This window comes from Neltuma alba, unplaced genomic scaffold (assembly GCF_004799145.2).
Source record: "Neltuma alba isolate B1F8T4 unplaced genomic scaffold, ASM479914v2 tig00007302_pilon, whole genome shotgun sequence".
NCBI lineage: Eukaryota > Viridiplantae > Streptophyta > Magnoliopsida > Fabales > Fabaceae > Neltuma > Neltuma alba.
In genome coordinates, this window is record NW_021634742.1 from 65,049 (window position 1) to 86,305 (window position 21,257).

General features: G+C 30.3%; 1 pseudogene; it reads left to right on the plus strand.

Annotated features, from left to right (window-relative positions):
- The first annotated feature begins 14,247 nt into the window (after nt 1-14,247).
- On the plus strand, nt 14,248-20,915 carry LOC114752260 (sodium/calcium exchanger NCL-like; annotated as a pseudogene).
- The last annotated feature ends 342 nt before the right edge of the window (nt 20,916-21,257 follow it).

A 21,257-nucleotide genomic window follows, 5' to 3' on the forward strand; every position in this document is an offset into this window, starting at 1 on the left:
AAAAGTAGTTAAATGAAATAATTTGTTATTGATTTCATTAATTTATTACTTATAATAATTTTAAATTTAGTTGAGTAAAAATATTTTTTCATTTAAATTACTTAATTGTTTAATTATTATTAAACTTTGATTAATTTATATTTTATTTATAATATTGTTAAATTAGTTAAAAACTAATTATTTGTTTTTAATTATTGAAATTACTTAATTATTTGTTTATAATTTGTTATTTAGTTAATTTATTATTTTAATCATAGAGTAAATTTATTCTGGGGAGGAGTTGAGGGCTGACACGATCAAGAGGCTTGGGATGGCATGGAAGAATAGGAGGGCCGACCTGTGGAGGGAGAAGAAAGGTGACGGGACGAGGCCCCTCCAGGAGATACTGGCAGATGTACCTGGTGGAGTCCCGGACCAAGACTGGTCCACTTACGTCTATTTTAGGATGACGGCTGACCAGATGGTATGATAATATTGTATTAATTATAATTTCTTTATTTTTTATCCGACTTGACTCATTTAATTTAATTTTTTTACATTTTGCTTCAGGCTCTTTCTAGGAGAAATGCTAGGAGCGTCAGGCATCAGACGATACGTCATAGGGCTGGATCCAGGAGCTTTGCGATCACTTATGACGAGATTGTGAGTACTTGAAATAAATTTATTAAATATGTAGATGTATTTAATTTGTAACTAATTATTTCTTTGATTTCATTTACAGATAGAAAAGACGCAGCAGGAGCGGGGATACACGCCCACTTAATGCTCAGTGTTTTGAATTAAAAAAAATCTTTTGAAAGATTCAACTTTTTGAGGTAAAAAAAAATCAATTTTTAATTTTCATTTTGCAACTTGCCATCATTAAAACATTATAATATACTCTTCCGGTTCTTAATATAAGACCTATTTAACTAATTTGATTAGATTAAGGAAGTTAGGTAAGTTAGTTAATTATAAGAAATATGACATTTTTTTTCTAAAACACCATAATTATCTTCCTTAATATTATTTCTCCCTCTTCTATTTGATTATAGTTGAGAGGGTATTCATAAGAGTAATTTAAGAAAGACAAAACTAAACTCCCAGTACTTATAGTTACAATGACTTTTGAATTAGGTCCCCCTTTAACTTTAAGCCGTTAGTGACGTTGACCCCCACCGTTAAAAGCTGCCGAAATACCTTGACGAAGCAAATGACTTAAACATTACTGGGACATTTAGTATTCAAATGATTGGATGGAGAAGCTGTGATACTCCATCCTCATCCTCACGTTTCTTTTGCGTCATCATCATCTCTTCACCATATATAACTCTGCTCTTTCTTAGCCACCTCTTCAGCGTAAACCAGAGTTGGAGTTGTTGCATCCTTTAGGACAACACTAGCATAGAAGAGTAGAAGAAGGAGGCTTCATAGGTGGAGGCTCATAGGACTGTTGCTATGGTTGTTGAGTCTGGGATTGATCCATCCTCTCCCATTCTTTCTTTATGTGTAGTCTTATATATACATATATATACCGACACATACATATATATTTGCTAAATTCTTTGAAGTTTCCTAAAACAAAAAGCTCTGTTTTTAGTCCTAAAAACAGGGTTATAATTCGACATTTTTATAGTTGGCAGATAAGTCTCAGGTTATGAATTCCATATTTTACATGAAAACACTTGCTCTTCAGGATTAAGTCTGAGGTTCTCATATTTAAAACTGTATCTTTAGTGTTTCCATTTACTTTTTCTCCCCTCTTTGATTGTATGAGTTTCAATCATTTTCTTAAAAACAATAATTACATGGCTTTAAAATAAGTAAGCCATTTGCCAAAACAAAAGAGAACGTCGACCTGGCATCCTGTTTGAGGATAATGATATGTCGGTCTTAACTACCGTATGGACGAATAAAATTAAACAATAGACTTCATGATTAAAATGCTGCATTCAGACTTTATGCAGAGGCGTAGTACAAAAGACTCGTCAAACATTAAGATTTTGAAGCTAGTCCTCCAACGTTCTGGCACTCGATGTAACCAAACTAGATCTCTTTTATGTCTTGGTGCTTCCTATTTCCTAATTCATTTCACTTTGTCTCTCTCATTGTATATGGTTTTGCCCAGCATAAACCTCAGTGACACAAAAGTGGAAAATAGGGCCTCACGCTTAGTTCGTCTACTGAAGAGTTGCACTAATTATACAGAAGTTGGTGAGTTCAAGGAGGCAGGTGCCGTTGATAGTAATCTGATGCAGAGACTGGTTATGGAGATTGCAGTGTTTCGGTATAGTTCACATTGTTTGCTCCATCAATGTCCTTCGGGCATCTTCTAATGGTGGGAGATCAACATCACTGACGGCCTAAACTTTAAGGAGTGTATTAATAGAAAAAAAAAATACTATAATGACCTAATTCAAAACCCATTATAATTGTAAGGACTAGGAATCTAATTTTCCTTTTAGAAAAAATTGATAAATATAAAAAATAAGTTTTATATTTACAACCAAAATTAACTTAATAATGGGTCCGTTTGGATCAGCGATTGGAAAATTAGCTTATTGAAAAAGTAGCTTATGAAGAAGTGAAATTGGGTAAAAGCTAAATTGGATAAGCTGAATTGTGTTTGGATTGGAGTTCAGAAAAGCTAGTTTGCAAAAGTGAGATTGGTAAAAGGTTGTTTGGATTATGGTTGAGAAAAAATAAGTTTGGTTGTAAAATGACCAAAATAGACATGAGTTTTAATAAATAATGAAACATGATTACAAAAAATAATTTCACATAATATAATGAAATTAAAATAATTTAATATGAAGAAGTCATAAAAAATATTTTAAATATAAACTGAAACATGAAAAAATAAAAGTATATTTTTAGGAACATATTTAAAAATAAAAATATATTTATAACTTATTCATTACTTTCAACTAATTTTAACTGATTTTTTATTATCTACAAATTAGTTATTTGAGGCTAATAATAAGAACCAAAAGACGTAATAAATTTCTTAACTTTTTCTTTCTCCATATTTCAAAAGCTATAAGTTATAAGCTACTATAAGTCATAAGCTGTTAATTTTAGTTTACAGCTTATTGTAGCTTTTCGTACAAAAGCCCGATTGCAGAAAAGCTGATCCAAACAGACTCATTGTGTCAATCGAGCTTATTGAGCTTATAAGCTATTTATAAGCTCAAAATAAGTGATGCCAAATAAGCACAATGAGATCTTATATTAAGAACCGGAAGAATAATTAATGACTCGCAGCGGCTCTCTCTCTCAACTTCCAGAAATCAGTGGCTGGTCCAAAGAACAAAAACTTCCAGAAATCAGTGGGTGAACCGCGTTGTACTACTTTAGTCACTTCACAACTTACCTGGAAAGACCGAAAAGCCCAGGATTATTTTCTTTTTCTTTTTTAACCAGATATTAACCTGGGGGAAGATTTTTCATTTCAAGTGTAAGATTAAATTTTGACCGTCAAAACGGACGTCGATTTGATGGTAAAGCACGGAGAATGACATTCGAGTTTCTTATAAGAAAACTGCTAATATATTAGGCTCTTTTTCACAAAAGAGTCCATAACTATTTAATATCCTGAAATATTTTTCAACAATATTGAGCATTCTAAAATATTTTTGAAGAAGTATCTAGTGTAGCAAAATATTGTTTGAAATATTTTTCTTAGCAATGATGAGCATTTTAAACTATAGATTCAAAACGCTACTAAATTTTTTTTTAAAAAAATAATAATGAGTATTATTGAAATAATATTTTTTAAGGCACTAAATGAATCATAAATTAATTGACGACACTAAGTGATAATGAAAAATATTTCAGCACTACATATAGGTCAAAAGCCTTTATTATTTCAAGGAACCTTAAAGAATATGATATAAGAAAAATCGCAAAGATATATCTTGAATTTTAAAATTCTAAATCACTTTTGTTTACTATACTTTAACAAAAATTAACTACACTTGAAAGGTAAATGATAAACTTTTTTATAGTAATTTCAGATTTGGGATTTTAAAATTAAAGAAGTAGTTTTTTTATAGAAAAATTAAAAAAACTGAAAATTACTAAATGTCAAATAAGAAGTGTCAACAAAAATTTGTTGTCATTTACAAATTAAATATTGTCAATACTAAATAAAGTGTTATTATCAAATATGATTTGAGATTTAGTAATTTTCATCTTTTTTTGGGGGTCATTTTATCTTTTTTGATTTTCTCTACATCATATTAAAAATGATTAATTAATTAGTTTTTTTTTGGGGGGTCAAGATTAGTTAATTAGTTTAACAAGAGTTGACAATAGGAGATTGATGAAAGCGGTCCCTTTTGGTGGTTGTCATTATCATCCACTCGTCAACACAATTGTAGAACGGAGAAGAGAGTCAAATGAGGCAACGTCAATTCAACCTTGTGTTCACATACGCGGCCAATAGGTAGCCCCATTCCATTTCTGTTGCACATTTTGCTGGCACTCTCTGCACCGCATAATGTGCCCATTAAAAAATAAAACAATTTTTTTTTTGGAGCAGCACTTGTATCTTATAGTCGCACTCCTTCCCTCTTTTAAACATGGCATGTTTCTTTTTATATAAGAAATTATTAACTTTTAATTCTTAACATAAGACTTAATTAGCTAATTTGAATAAATTAAGGATATTAGTTAAATTAGTTTATATGATGTGTTTTTTTTTATAACACCTTAAGCATCTTCCTCAATTACTTCTCTCCATCGCCTACTTGATTATTATTGAAAAAATATATCAATATGCAAAATAAGTTTTATATATAAGACCAACATCAACTCCCTAAATAAATCATATATTAAGGATCGGATGAGTACTATAACTTCTTTTTCTTTATTTTCAGCTTTTTTTTTAATTTTTAGAATTAACAGCTAACGAGGATATTCCATCTTATAGAGAAATTAGATTTGAGTCTCATGCCTGACATATAATTTAAGATATAAATTGCAAGGTTTGCTATTCCTTATGAATACTATGGTTTATTATATGTTTTTAATAGTGTATATGAAGTTTAAAAATAAATTTAAATTATTCAAATACGCGAATGAAAGTAATCAAACATTCTTCTCTATATATATTTTCCATCGAAGCATATGGACGATCTGCTTTAATGCTAAGAGAAAAGTATTATGATTTGAAATTAGAAATCAACCTTAATCATATTATATTAACAAGCAAAAAGAAATATTCTTACTCCTCCGGTCTTTAATATAGGACCCAATTGTTGAGTTGATTTTGGTCCTAAATATAAGACCCATTTCTCATATTTATCAATTTTTTCTAAATTACCCTTATGGATACTCCCTCAACCATAATCAAGTAAAAGAGAGAGAGTGTATTAAGAAAGATGATTATGGTATTTTAGGAAAAACGTGTCACATTTATTATAATTAACTAATTTACCTAACTTCTTTAATCTAACCAAATTAGTTAAATGGATCTTATATTAAGGACCGGAGGAGTATTACGATTCTGCAGCGATGACATCCCTTCACTGAGGAATCATCAATTAGAGAATCATTTAAAAAGAGAGGAGATCGATGCGTGATTTGAGTTGTTCGCATGAGTGCCCCTCCATGCGACTAGTCAACTACCACCTCCCTTTTACGACAAAATAATTACTAATGTTAATTTTTTTTCAAATAAAGTCCCAATTATTAGCTTAACACTACTACCTCCAGTTTTTAATATAAGAATCTGTTTAATTTTTATTTTGAGCCTAAATATAAAACTATAATATACGTTATCTCTTATATTTATATATTTTTTTAAGGTAACCTTTGTAATAATGATAGTTCTAACCAATACATTTGTTTAGTAAGGATATTTTTTTAAAAAAAATAACACCTATTTATTATAAATAATTAACTTAACTAGATTTTTTAATCTACCCAAATTAGTTAATTAGCTATTATATTAAAGACCAGAGGTAGTAATATTTTACAATTCTTTTTCTTTTATTGCCACCTATTATATTACCATTCATTCAAACAAAAAGTTACATTAATCAACTCAACTTTATGTTTATTTTCCTTATATTCAATGATGATTATGATGAGCTTACGTACAAGCCAAGGAAGGGCCAGCCGTTCGGCAGATGGCTAAAATAATGGAGGACCAAGGAATGTAAGAAAATCTCATAAAGGTAGAAATAGAAGAGATTGGTATGATCTGAGAAAACTTGAAGAAAAGTCTACCTAGGTAATTTAGTTAATGTTATGTTAAAAAAAAAAGTCTATGAAGATTTTAAAAATAAGGAGGAAATTTTGCATAATTTCCATGAACAGGGTTAGGAGAGCGCTTGATAATATAATGTACGACTATTTGCTTTATTAATTGAAGTTTAATAAAATCCTAGAAATAATATAATGTTGGGATTGGAAATATAAAAGCATGTATACAAATGAGCTTGACACCATATATACACACTCTTCTAGTTTTATTTATAAGACAAAGAGAAGTAAGTTTTTATTTTATTTGTAAAGTAGATAGAGAAATTTTTTATATAAATGTATAATTTTATCTTTCATTTATTATTGTGTTGACTTTATTCTTATGGGATATAATATATATTACCTCCAGTCCTTAATATAAGACCATGTTTGACTTTTATTTTGATCCTAAATATAAGACCCCAATCCACTTTGTCTCTCATATTTATACATGTTTTTTTTTCAAAGTAACCCTTCTAACAATGATAGTTCTAGTCAATACACTTGATTAGCAAGGATATTTTAGGAAAGACAACACCTATTTAGGACAAATAACTAACTCAACTTACTTCCTCAATCTCTTCAAATTAGTCAACTGGCTTTTATAATTAGGATTAGAGGTAGTATATAATACTAATAAAGTTGAAAAGTTGTTAAATTTTAAATGAGAGTTAATAATTTATAAATTGAATCAATGGAGTATTAAAGATGAACTTACGAACTTGGAAGAGCTTTTTTTTTTTTTTTGGGTGACAACTTAGAAGAGCTTTGATTTTAGATACTGTCAGCATTGCGTTTCAGTGCCTGAGGAGTAGGGAGAAGGGTAGAAAGTGGAAACTATGAATTTGCTTTAATAGGTAAACAAGGCTTACAATGAGTTGGTGGAATGTAATTCATTCACCCGCAGTTAATGAATTTTATTCTAAAAAATATAAGAAGTTGCTCCCTCCGTTCCTTATTATAAGAGACATTTGATGCTTATGGCATGTTCCTATATATAAGAGACACTTACAAGTTGTCTCTACTTTTTTGTGTTGATTTACTATTTTACCCATATTTATTATCTCCAACTAACACTCTCTCCCCTCCCACTTCTCTTTCTTTTAATAATTTAATTGTTCTCTCTCATACTCTCTCTCCTTATTAATGAGGGCATTTTGGAAAAAATTATACTTTTTACACATTAATTGTTCTTAACTAATTTTAACTGTTTTTTTTATCAACGTACTTCGGTTATTTGTCTCTTATAATAAGGAACGGAGGGAGTATTATTTTAGAGTTTCCAAAAACTTACTGAAACATAGCCAAACTAAAAGATGTTAAGTTTGCATTAACATCTTTGTAAATCTATTTATACTTTCAAACAATATTTAACCTTAAATGACTAAAATTATTGGTTTCAAATTTAGAGAACTAAAGTAAATATGATGTCAAATTTTAGGAACTAAAGATAATATCAACCTTCAAATTATCTATAATCTTGCACTCTCTCTGATCTTATGTGTAAGCTTCACTTTTAATTTGGATATGGATCTAATCCAGACTATAAGTTTCATTTTTGAATTTGTTTAAGTATTTATTACTTTTTTTTTATTTTGCTCTTAGTTGACTGTACTTAGTACTCCCTCTCTTATTAATATTATCCTCATATTTTTTTTCATCATTTTATTTATTTATTGCCTTTCTCGTTTACTCTCAACAAATAAGGACAAATTTGAGAGGGAAAAAAATACATTTCTAACCTATTTATTATTTTTAACTAATTTTAATTGTTAGTTCATCAAATGTGTTTCGGTTATTTAAAGTTTATATATAGGACCAGAGAGAGTATCTCTTAGTTTCTTTTTATATAAGAAATAATCTTTGAATATGATTTGTTTTTATTTATAAAAGACACTTAAAGAAAATTAGCAGGTTTGATTAACCACACCTTTTAGAGAAAATTTAGGTTTTGTCATGCTTCTTACAAAATACTACCTCTGGTCTTTAATATAAGAGTCATTTTAACTTTTATTTTGATTCTAAATATAATACTCCAATTCACTTTATCTCTTATATTTATTTATTTTTTTAAAATAGTCCTCATAGTAATAGTAGTTGTAACTATTATGTTTAATTAGCAAAGATATTTCAAAGAAGACCACATGTATTTATTACAATTAACTAATTTAACTAATTTTTTTAATTTATTTAGATTAATAAACTAGTTCTTATATTAATAACTAGATGTAGTATTCACATATGATGAAGAGGATTTTTTGTATGGCAGGTTGATCAATTTCCAACTCTTGAACATAACGAGGGCCTTGGTGAAGGGAATATATATATATATATATATAGACACACACTAGTATATAACTTTGGATTAGTATATAACTTTGGATGAAAACATGCAATGGAAGAGCATTCTCATTTGCGGCAGCTTCCATTGAAGCACAGCTTTCAATGTGACTTTATTGCTACTTTCCAACCACTCCTCAAACCCCCCCCCCCCAAAAACAAGAACCAAAAAGGGAAGGTAGTTCGTCGGCACTAATCTGCTCTTGGATGTTTTTACCATTCTACCCCCAGTCCCCATGGACGAATGATGTTGTACGAGGATAAGGTTAGGCTGTACTGTGATACAGTGAAAGACTTCTTGTGGTGTCTGACCATCGGATCATGTGATATATTTTGTGTGTCCTTCCGCGTTTTTTGTGGCCAATGATTGACCAGGTAATAAACACTACCTCCCATCCGTAATTCTATATTTCCTGTGGTTAATACAAAAAATAGTTGGTTAATTTGAATAAATTAAAAAAGGGAAAACCATATTGAAGGTACCTATACTTTCTCTAAATTTTTAATTTGGTACTTATGTGTTTTTTTCCGTTTAATTAAACATTTAATTTTATCTTTTTAACAACGTTAGCTCTTATAACTTTGTTCTATTGATATTTTTAGTCTCTAATTAAGGATTAATGATGTTAATAGAGGAAAAATAAAGATTTAGTTAAGAACAAAAAACACATAGGTACCAAATTGAAAATTGAAAAAAAGTATAGGTACCTCCAATATGGTTTTCCCATTAAAAAATTAGTTAAATTAGTTATTTGTAATAAATAAGTATTATTTTTCTTAAAATATTCTTGCTAATCAAGTATATTGGCTAGAACTATCATTATTACAAGGATTATATTAAAAAATAGATAAATATAAGAGACAAAATAGATTAAAATTTTATATTTAAGACTAAAATAAAATTCAAATAAATTATATTAAGGATCGGAGGTAGTATAAGACTTAGTTAACTAATTCAGAGAGATTAAAAAAATTAATTAAATTAGTTATTTTAATAAATATGTGTTGTCTTTTCTAAAATATCTTTATTAATAATGTGTATTAACTAAAATTATTATTTGATAGAACCTTTAACATATGTAACTATTACAAGAACTACTTTAAAAAAATAGATAAGCATAAAAAACAAAGTAGATTGAAGTTTTATATTTAGTACCAAATTAAAAGCAAAACAAACTTTTCTATTAAGAGGTAGTATAACTCGTTAACAAATATCAAAGCAGCCCAATTTGTTTGTGATTTCTCTTAAGAACTTTTGATTTTTAATTTCCTTTACCAATTAAAAAATATTTGATTTACTTCAAAAAAAGAAGAAGCAAATTTCCAACATGGCTATTAGACAAATATATAATTTAAGAGAGAATTGTGAAGACAGCTAAAAAATGAATCTCATGATTACAATTTTGTAATTACAGATGTGCTAATGAATTTAATAATTTCTTTTTTCAGTTTACAGTTATATAACAGGAAATATATATATATATATATATAAAATGACTTCTGCTATAATAAGTATTTTTTCTTTTGAAATTCCAATTTCAGTTCCATTTCGATTTTCGTTTTCATGCTCCTAAATTCGGTCATGGCAATGGTGGTTCTCCCACCAAATCTTATCTACGTGTCAGTATTTGAGAGCAATGAAAGTGAGTGCTGATGCAAAACTGCAAAAACTCAACACTCGTGTTTTTATATAATTAATAAATTTATTATTTCAATAATTATTATTTTTTCCAAACACCATCCAATTAATCATATTTTTTATTACTAAATAGTATGGTGAAATTAATTTTTGACGCATAATCACCCTGTAAAAATGGAATACGATAAAATCAAAATTAGAATAGGTAGAGTCAGTGGCATATTTTTCTTGATATTTTTTAGTTACATGACATATCGTTTCGTAAATACAATATACATATAATTAAGTACTAAATAGATATATAAACATTAGGAATTTATATATCTCTGCATCAACCCTTATGGATACTCTCTTAATCATAATCAAGTAGAAGAGGGAGATGTAGTATTAAGAAAGATGATTATGATATTTTAGAAAAAATGTGTCACTTTTCTTATAATTAACTAAGTTACTTAACTTTTTTAATCAAATCAAATTGGTTAAATAAGTTTTATATTAAAAACTGGAGGTGTGTGTATAACTTTGGATGAAAACATTCAATGCGAGAGCATTCTTATTTACGGCAGCTTCCATTGAAGCACAGCTTTCAATGTGACTTTATTGCTACTTTCCAACCAACCCCTCAAACCCCCCCCACCCCCCACCCCAAAAAAACAAGAACCAAAAAGGGAAGGTAGTTCGTCGGCACTAATCTGCTCTTGGATGTTTTTACCATTCTACCCCCATTCCCATGGACGAATGATGTTGTACGAGGATAAGGTTAGGCTGTACTGTGATACAGTGAAAGACTTCTTGTGGTGTCTGACCATCGGATCATGTGATATTTTTTGTGTGTCCTTCCGCGTTTTTTGTGGCCAATGATTGACCAGGTAATAAATACTACCTCCCATCCGTAATTCTATATTTCCTGTGGTTAATACAAAAAATAGTTGGTTAATTTAAAAAAATTAAAAAATTAGTTAAATTAGTTATTTATAATAAATAATTATTATTTTTTCTAAAATATTCTTACTAATCAAGTATATTGGCTACAACTATCATTATTACAAGGATTATATTAAAAAAAAGATAAATATAAGAGACAAAGTAAATTAAGATTTTATATTTAAGACTAAAATAAAAATCAAATGAACTATTATATTAAAGATCAGAAGTAATATAATACCTAATTAACTAATTCAAAGAGATTAAAAAAATTAATTAAATTAGTTATTTTAATAAATAGGTGTTGTTTTTTCTAAAATACCTTTGTTAATAATGTGTATTAACTAAAACTATCATTTGATAGAACTTTTGATATATGTAACTATTACAAGAACTATTTTTAAAAAAATATATAAGTATGAAAGACAAAATAGATTGAAGTTTTATATTTAGTACCAAATTAAAAATAAAACACACTTTTATACTAAGAAAGAGGTAATATTACTCGGTACGAAATATCAAAGCAGCCCAATTTGTTTGTGATTTCTCTTAAGAACTTATGATTTTTAATTTCCTTTATCAATTAAAAAATATTTGATTTACTTCAAAAAAAGAAGAAGGAAATTTCCAGCATTTCTAAATAGCTATTAGACAAATATATAATTTAAGAGAGAATTGTGAAGACAGCTAAAAAATGAATCTCATGATTACAATTTTGTAATTACAGATGTGCGAATGAAGTTAATAATTTCTTTTTTCAGTTTACAGTTATATAACAGGAAATATATATACATATATAATGACTTCTGCTATAATCAGTATTTTTTCTTTTGAAATTCCAATTTTGAGTTCTATTTCCGTTTTCGTTTTCATGCTACTAAATTCGGTCACGGCAATGATGGTTCTCCCACCAAATGTTATCTACGTGTCAGTATTTGAGAGCAGTGAAAGTGAGGGCTGATGCAAAACTGCAAAAACTCAACACTCGTGTTTTTATATAATTAATAAATTTATTATTTCAATAGTTATTATTTTTTCCAAACACCATCCAATTAATCATATTTTTTATTACTAAATAGTACGGTGAAATTAATTTTTGACGCATAATCACCCTGTAAAAATGGAATACGATAAAATCAAAATTAGAATAGGTAAAGTCAGTGGCATATTTTTCTTGATATTTTTTAGTTACATGACATGTCGTTTCCTAAATACAATATATATATATAATTAAGTACTCCTCCGGTCCTTAATGTAAGACCCATTTAACTAATTTGATTAGATTAAGGAAGTTAGGTAAATTAGTTAATTATAAGAAAAGTAACACATTTTTCCTAAAACACCATAATCATCTTTCTTAATACCCCCCCTCTCCCTCTTCTACTTGATTATAGTTGAAGGAGTATTCATAGGGGTAATTTAGAGAAAATTGATAAATATGAGAAATGGGTCTTATATTTAGGATCAAAACCAACTCAAAAATTGAGTCCTATATTAAGGACCGGAGGAGTACTAAATAGATATATAAACATTAGGAATCTATATCTCTGCATCAACCCCATGTTAAAATGATATCCTTAGTTAGTTAATATAGTTGGTTATCTGTCCACTGGCCGTTTGTCTTTACGGGGGGAACATAGTGGGTCAATCCGTAACAAATCAAGGATTAATTACTAGAAGAGTAAATATAAACCACACACCACACTTTTTTTTTTTAAAAAAAAAAGATTTGGTCCCTATTTTGTTTCCATTGCTTTCTTCATTACATAATCCTCTCCGTTGATTAATTAAACAACTGAGAAAAGAATTTATAAATGGACGATATATTTGGTTTAATAGTCTGCATCCATTATTATAAACGAAATATTTTAGGATGTGTTTGGAAAAATAGAAATAGAAAGAAAGTATCAAGGGGATTTGGATCTACTTTTTTTAAAAAATAATTAGCTGAACAATATAAGTATATCATTATTTAACTTCTCTGTATTTCACGACATTTTTCAATAATTATTAAAATTTATATGTAACTGTACATTGTAATTTTAAAAATTTGCTTTGTTGCTCTAGCTAATCAGAAATTAAATCCTTCAACTTAAAACCTAGACCAATATTAAAACTATTACCATTATAACGTGGTATAAACAATGTTAATTCATGTATCAAACTTGACACAAAATTGGGGAGCTCACCTAATCAAAATGAAGAAAAATGCATTTCTTCTAATTTAACGTAGAGGATTTTGTGTTATTTTCCTTTTTAAGATTGATTATCTTAATCTTGATATAATAAATTTTCTACGAATTTTAACTAAAAAACTAGTATTAAAAACTTTTAATACATTATTTCTTTATTTTACAATATTAAACTGTAACTTTCAATTTTTTAATAAAACACTAAATGGCACACATCACATGACGATCTTATTTCTCTCACCTAATTATAACAAGAAAAATATTTTGTGCTTTTCTCCTAAAAATTGATTATTTTGTACCACATGGTTAAATATTTTTGTAATGATTTCTACTCCAACTTAAAGAATTATTTTTTATACTTTATAAATGTTCTCCCCTGAATTTCTTATTAAGTTTTAACTTAATAAACTAAAATATATTTAAATTTTTGAATTTATCATTTTATGTTTATAATGTTAAATGAAAAATTTACCTACATGTTCCAAATAAAAGAATCATTATCCATCGATCAAGCCACTTGTAAATACAAAAATTTACTATGTAAATGTAATTTTTTGTCCTAAATGTAAGAGTTAGTTAGAGATTTAATTTGTTTCTAAGTATAACTTTGCCTCTCATATTTATTTAATTTTTTTTTCTAAAATAGTTCCTATAGTGATTGCATATGTTAAGGATTTTTTATTTTAATACATATAATTAATAGGAATATTTTAAGAAAGACAACTGACAACACTCATTTGTAACAAATAACTAACTTAACTAATTTTTTAAATATTTTTAAATTGTTTATTTAATTTTTATATTAAGGAGTATTAAATTTAATACTATATAAATGATACTAAAAAATAATTAATTTCTTCGTTTGGAACCTCATGTAACTGTAATTCCCCTGCATTTGTAAACAGACTATAGAGTGCGCATCACATGACTGTCCTTTCCCACTCCCTTCCCTGTGTCTTCCCCCACCACCCTGCCTTCGGCAAAGGACGCGATTCAGACGCAGATTGCCCCTCGCATCCTCCGTCCCCACACGTTGCAAACTTGCTTTCATTGCAATTCAAATATCCACTGCGTCACTCTCTTCTTCTCTGCAAGCTTGCAAATGCTTCACATCCACATCCTCTAGAAGATTTTCCGATCCCCAATCCCCCGCCGTCCCCAATGTCTCGTCGTTTCGCCTTCACGCTCTTCCTCTTCCTCTCACTCTCACTCCTAATTCTGTCTGCTCAGGTTCACGCTCGGTTCCTTTCGTCCTCCTCTAATCTTGTTTCCAATGGGATCCACGATTCCCGGGATTCGCCGGAGGATAATCTGCTCCGACTTTTGCCGCCGTTGAAGGAGTCTTCCTGCGAGCAGACGTATGGATTCTTGCCCTGCACCACACCCTGTAGTCGGAAACTTGTTCCTTATCGTCGTCTATGGCTTCCTAATGTACAAGGCTGCTACCTATTTGTCCAATGGCAGCGAGCTGTTGCTTGAGATCTTGGGCCCCGGGATCGTTGGTGGCTTGTTTCTTCTTCCGTTCTCGGAGCGCTGCCTGATGCCATGCTCATTCTCGGTAAGTATAATATGATTACACTTCTGTTTTTAATCCTGCAAATGGAAAATTAAGATCTCGTAGAATCAGTAAAACTGATTTAATTTCTTTTCTTATAAATTTTAACAATTGGCGCGCCGTCGTTCTTTTTTATTTTTTTGTCATTGATGTTCCGTTCTGGATTTTACTTCTCTTTTAATTGTTTGGTTAGAAGTCACATACGATAGTAATTTGCGTTTTCTCTGCCGCCTTCATCCTAAAAATGAAAACTAAGAATTATTAGTGAAAAACGAGATGAATTCTTCGAGACATCAGTAATTGCGTGATGCATTTCTGTTTTCTCTTGGATGTTCTAGATTTTTTTTGGGCCATCTCCGACGTTCTGGATTCTACTTCCCTATGTTTGGATAGTTGGGAAATCATAATAGCAGTTTCTTTTTCTTTCTCGCCTTTTGTTCGAAAACGAAAACTCTAGATGTTCATGTATAGCTCCCATGAGTTCTTACTTCTTACCCGCGCTATGTTTATCAGACGGATATTAAGGCTCTGTTTGGAGGGCTTTTTGAAGGGAGGGGAGGGGAGGAGAGGGAGGGGATAAGTGTGTTTGGTTGGAAAAAATAGAGGGGAGAGGAGGGAAGAAATTTGTTTTTTAGTGCTCCCCTCTCCTCCCCATGGTCCCCTCTAAATTTGGGATTTTTTGGAGATGAGAGAAATATTATGTCTAACATTGATCAAATTATCCATACTAACTTTTCAATATTTCAAGTTTGTCTATCTTATTAAAAATCTTTTTTCCACTTCTTTCTCTTTTAGCCACTAATAATATTTGATAATTATAATATTATAATATATACATACCATATATATTAATATATACATATCATAATATGTGTGTATTATAATTATATATCATAGCGTGTGCATTATAATCTTAGATAACATGCATATATATTAATATATACATATCATAACGTGTGTGTTATAAGTATATAATATATACATATCATATATATTAATACATATATTTATAAAATTAATGAAATAGAATATTAAATTTTTTATCATATTTTCTAATTTTTTTAGTTTTATTATTATTTTTTATCACATGTAAGTGAGGTAATTGGTTTTTTTTTAAAATTCATCAATTAAGAAATAATAATTTTGACATAAATATTGTAATAAAAAAATAAATTAGTCTAAATATAGAGATAAGGGCATATTTGTCAATTTATAATTACCTCCTCCTCCTCTTCTCATAAACCAAACAAGAAATCTCTTCTCCCCTCCCCTCCCCTCCAACCAAACAAAACCATGACCTCCCTTCCCCTTCTTTTAATTAACCTCCCCCCCCTCCCTTCCTCCATTAAACCAAACAAAGTCTAAGGAGTTTTCAGTCTGCTCGTTAATTCGGATAAGGATTTTCTTTCATCTGTTTGGTTAGCTGGAAAATATGTTGGGGGATTTTGGACCCTTTTTAAAAATGCTTTTACGTCTTTTAACATCATGTGATATGGTACCCTTACTCCACCTAAGTTTTCCTCCTCTCAGTCGTCTCTCAAAATTCGGAAGTGACCCCCCTGTTGTGAGTGGGTGCACGCTTTTGTGGGCAGTGGACAACTTTCTCCCTTAATTGAGTTTCTTTGATACTAAGAAAGATTTCTTTAAACCTAAGAAAAGTTCTTAGATGACTTGTATCCGTTTAAAGCTTTCGTTTCTTTTATTTTAAAGTTTCCTGCAGCGTCGAGGATACTGCAGGCATCAGAGTTTTCGTTTGATCATCTTCATTACTTTTTTCTTTTTGCCAACTATCTTCATTACTCATCCGATGATATTTTACAACCTTTATTGAATTCTTTGGCGGATTCTTTCAGTCCTTGGGGGAAAATTTAAAAATTTAGAGGAGTTGAAAAAACAGAGAACAAAGAAGCTTAAATATCAATAAATTTTTTAGTGAAAGTATAATTAGAAAATAACTTATGAATTTATTATAAAGACAGTTAATATAAGATCCATGAGTCTAATAAATCACTTGTGTTATTTATGCTTGACATAAAAATTCTATTATTATTTTTTATTTTTATAATGTTGCAGTTTATTATAAATTTTATATATAATATTATAACGAATTAAATTATTTGCGATATATGAATAGTTTGATTGTTCTTTAATTAAAATTCTCCATTCGCAAAAATAATTATAAACCACTTAAAATAAATTTGTTAAGGAATTTATGATTCTTATAATTTTATTTTATTATTATATCTTATAAAATCTTCAACATTAAAATATAAAAAGTATACTTAATCAGTAGTCAATCGCATCTTAATTTTTTATTTTTCTTCTTTTTGTCTTTACAAAAGTACTGATAAGACGGTTCCTTAACATGGTCATGTTTTCTTTTTTTGACCCACAAAACAAACCCTTATCTGAGCGCACGGATCTTTATTTATTTATTTTTCCATATCAATTTAATTTTGGAAAAATCACAAAAAACCATAACAATTACAAAATTGCAAATCAAGATTCATTATAAGACTTGCATAGGTGTTGACAATAATTGAGTAGCAAATAAATTAAATGACAACAATTTTTTCACAAAATACTTGATTTGCAATTTTATAATTTTTACGGTTTTTTTTTTAATTTCTTTCCAATAACTTTTTTTAGAACAAAAACCAATTTATAAAACTCCGCGTCTGAATCATGTTAGCACATATGATTTTTCTTGTTTTCTATAATGAAAATGGAAAATATTATAGAATGCTTAAATATTTATCAAATTCATTATTTATTAATTACTCTTCCAATCCTTAATATATGATCTAATTAGGAAGTTTATGTTGGTTTATATATAAGACTTATTTAACATGGTTGTTAATTTTTTTTCCAAATAGCCCTATTTCCTTAAGAATAATCAAGTAAGGAAATGAGGAAGGGAATTGAGAAAGATGTATAGGTGTTTTAAAAACAAATGATATTAACTAATTTAATTAATATATTAATTAAGTAGATTTTACATTAAAAATCAGAGAGTATTATTTATATGGATGAGTACAATTTAATGTCATTCTAACTTGCCATCTCGTATCCTTGCTTTTTCAGTCATATTGGATCAATTCAGATATAAATAAAAGTACTAGATCTACTCATACTGGGCAACTCTGGGCATGAGAATTTGGTCCCTTGCTCTGGTGCATGAGATCCACTTTCTTTTTGGAGCTTCATTCCCACCTTTTACTTTTTATTGCGTTGCTTAAACTCTTCAAATTTCTATCTGCTCAACCTCCTTTTACACTTTGTGCGCTGCTCTCCACTTGATGATCATTTGCGCCAATTGGAATTTCGGAATGACGAAAAAATATCCTCAGGTGCATCTTTCAAAAATTGTCAGTTGTTTCTAATGGTGATCATTCTGAGTGTTCCAAGAACTAACGAAATTTGCGTCCTGGAAAAAAGAAAAGAAAAGAAAAGAAGAGGAAGCGGACTATTCAGTTCAGTAAATAGTATGCAGTTAAATAATTTATTTCTTGATCGCATTACAGAGGTACAAATAGAAGAATTCAACTACTAGTCTTAGCTGACAAGCAGCAATTTTTGTGAGACATTTTTCACGATTCATTGTTTATGTTGACCACAATCTCGTGGTGTTCCTCATACTAGCCAGAAGATTGCTATATATTTGTTCGCTCTCATTGATTAAAACTAACGAACACTCGGTTTTTTTTTTTTTTTTTTTTGGGGGGGGGGGTGGGAAGCAAACACTTGGTATTGTTATCTCCCTATTTTTATCGTTTCTGATCTATTTATCTTGTTTTTACTCTAGTATCTGGGCTTTCCGGTAGCAAAGAAACCGCTCAAAGTCAGGTCTCTGTTGGAATGGGTTTGCTAGCGGGGTCAACAGTTTTGCTTCTGACTATAATATGGGGAACTTGTGTAATTGTTGGCAAGTGTGACATTGAAGATTCAATTGCGAAAGATTCACAAGACACACGAGGATTTAGCTTAACTGGTAAGTCTCTTATGTCCTTCTTCCTCTCAGGGATTTTCGAAAAATTTGATATTAAGCTTTCTTGTCGAAGACATTAAAAAAATAACTCACCTCATGGGGTGATATCCACAAGTGTAGGTCGTTGTGTCAGTATTATTTTTTCTCCTGAATTAAGGCATGACTGTTCAAATTTTAAAAGGATGAATGCCGTAGATTAAGTTTATCTATTTTGCTAACCTTCATTTCATTTTAATGTCATGCATTTTAGCAGTATGGATATTTTAATAATTAGTCCAATATATTTTCCCCTTGCAGGTTCTGGCGTTAGTACTGATATTTGGACAAGCTATGCTGCAAGGATCATGATTATATCTGTCATTCCATTTCTGATTGTTCAGATACCCCAAGTACTCAAATCAACGTCCGGAAGGCACTTGGCTGTTTTAATTGCACTTATTGTCTCTCTTTGTTTATTGGCTTCTTATTGCTTTTACCAGGTAAATTTGTTGTTGCAATATTGTCATATATCATAATACCATGAAAGAAATAAAGACATTGCTTACTCTGGTTTTTAAGTAGCACAATACCATGAAAGAAATGGAGACAATGCTTTACAAAGCCTTGATAAGAGGAAGCATGTGTTGCGTGTATGCCTAGTGGAATTTAGTTTGTTCATTTGTGATTAGCCAATTTGGTATATTGGGCCTAAATAAGGAAGGGATGTAAACCCATATACCGCGTCCAAATCCTCATATTGTTCTGTTATTTATTTTCTGATTCTTAGATTCTAGGATTAGCGCTTCCAATATCTATTATTACTGTATACTAAGTGAGAGATTGTCTGCACCAATGAACACCCGAAAATTGTTCCTGCAACCTAAAGAAATTGAGGGGGAAAATTGTGTAGGTTTTCCAGCCCTGGATACAGAGGAGAAGACTTGCTTATGTGCGACACAGCACGTAATACTTGGAATTCTGAGACACTTAAAGCAGCAAGCATTGGGAAGGTTGCTGAGAGAAGATGGTGAACCTGATAGGGAAATAATCAAGAAGTAAGATTTTTTCTTCTCTTTGGTCTGACTCAACAAATTACTTTCCGAAGCATATTGTTTTCTTATTTCATATTGTTATGCTTTCTGGGTCGTCATTGATCTCCTTTTAATCCACATAGGCTGTTTTCAAAAATTGACGAGAACGGTGATGGACAACTTTCTCACGGTGAGTTGAGAGCGCTGGTTTTTGGAATTGAATTTGACGAGATTGACCTGGACCATGATGATGCTGTGACGAAAATAATAGAGGATTTTGATACTTCTCGTAACTCACTTATTGATGAAGATGAGTTTTTTAACGGAATTAATAGATGGCTTTCTAAGGCTAAGCGCTCTCGACTTGCTTCTGGCGATGCTGGTCCACATACAATGAAGTACTTAAATGATTTTCACCAAGTGAGTTTTACTATGATAGACTCGACCAAAGAAATTCTTTCAGGAAACGGATATATTACTGACTGGATTTTCATTTGCAGGAAACAAAGAGGGAACACGATCTACTGGATGTTGGGGCTCCGGCTGAAGAAGCTGCTGAGGGTGTTCAGAATGCCAAATGGAATGCTATAAAAGCAGTGCTGCTGCTCCTTCTGGGAACAGTTATTGCTGCTGCAGTTGCTGATCCTCTGGTTGATGCTGTTGACGAATTTTCCGACGTCACAAGTATTCCTGCATTCTTCATTTCCTTCATTGTACTGCCTTTGGCTACGAATTCCAGCGAAGCAGTGTCAGCAATTATTTTTGCTAGCCGTGAAGAGGCAGACCGCCTCCTTAACTTTTTCCGAGGTTTGTTTATTACTTTTTTGACACTCTTCTTTTCTTTCAAGCATATGGTATTCAGCTTGTGCCATTTGAGTCTAGTTCTGTTTTGCTGGGATGTCTTAGGAAGAAACATCCAATTTATCTTTGGATCAATATATCTTTCAAATTTCTGGTTCTTTAGCTTGCTTTTCTGTCATCATTGGCATTGCATTGCGCGGTATATGGAGATGCCAGGCTCATGGTAGAAATCCCATAATTCACGGTCTCACAGTTCTTTCCTTGTAGCAGCAACACTCAGAGATTCTTAGTCAGAATAGACATTTCGTCCCTTGACGCAGTATCAAGCTTAAATTTCTTCTCATAACTTTTGTTCCAGTCCTGCTTATCTCCTAAAACTTCTTCATTCTGTTTCCAAAACCTAACACCCACGGAATTCTTGATGAAAATGAAATGTATTTCAAACCCGATTGATGAAAAGTATGTATATACATTCAGGCATTTTCCTCATGTGCTTGGTGTGACAATTAATGAAGGCTTGTAAAAATATAAGCGCATTATTTTGTGTGTTTGCAGCTATATGGGGCAGTGACAATGAACA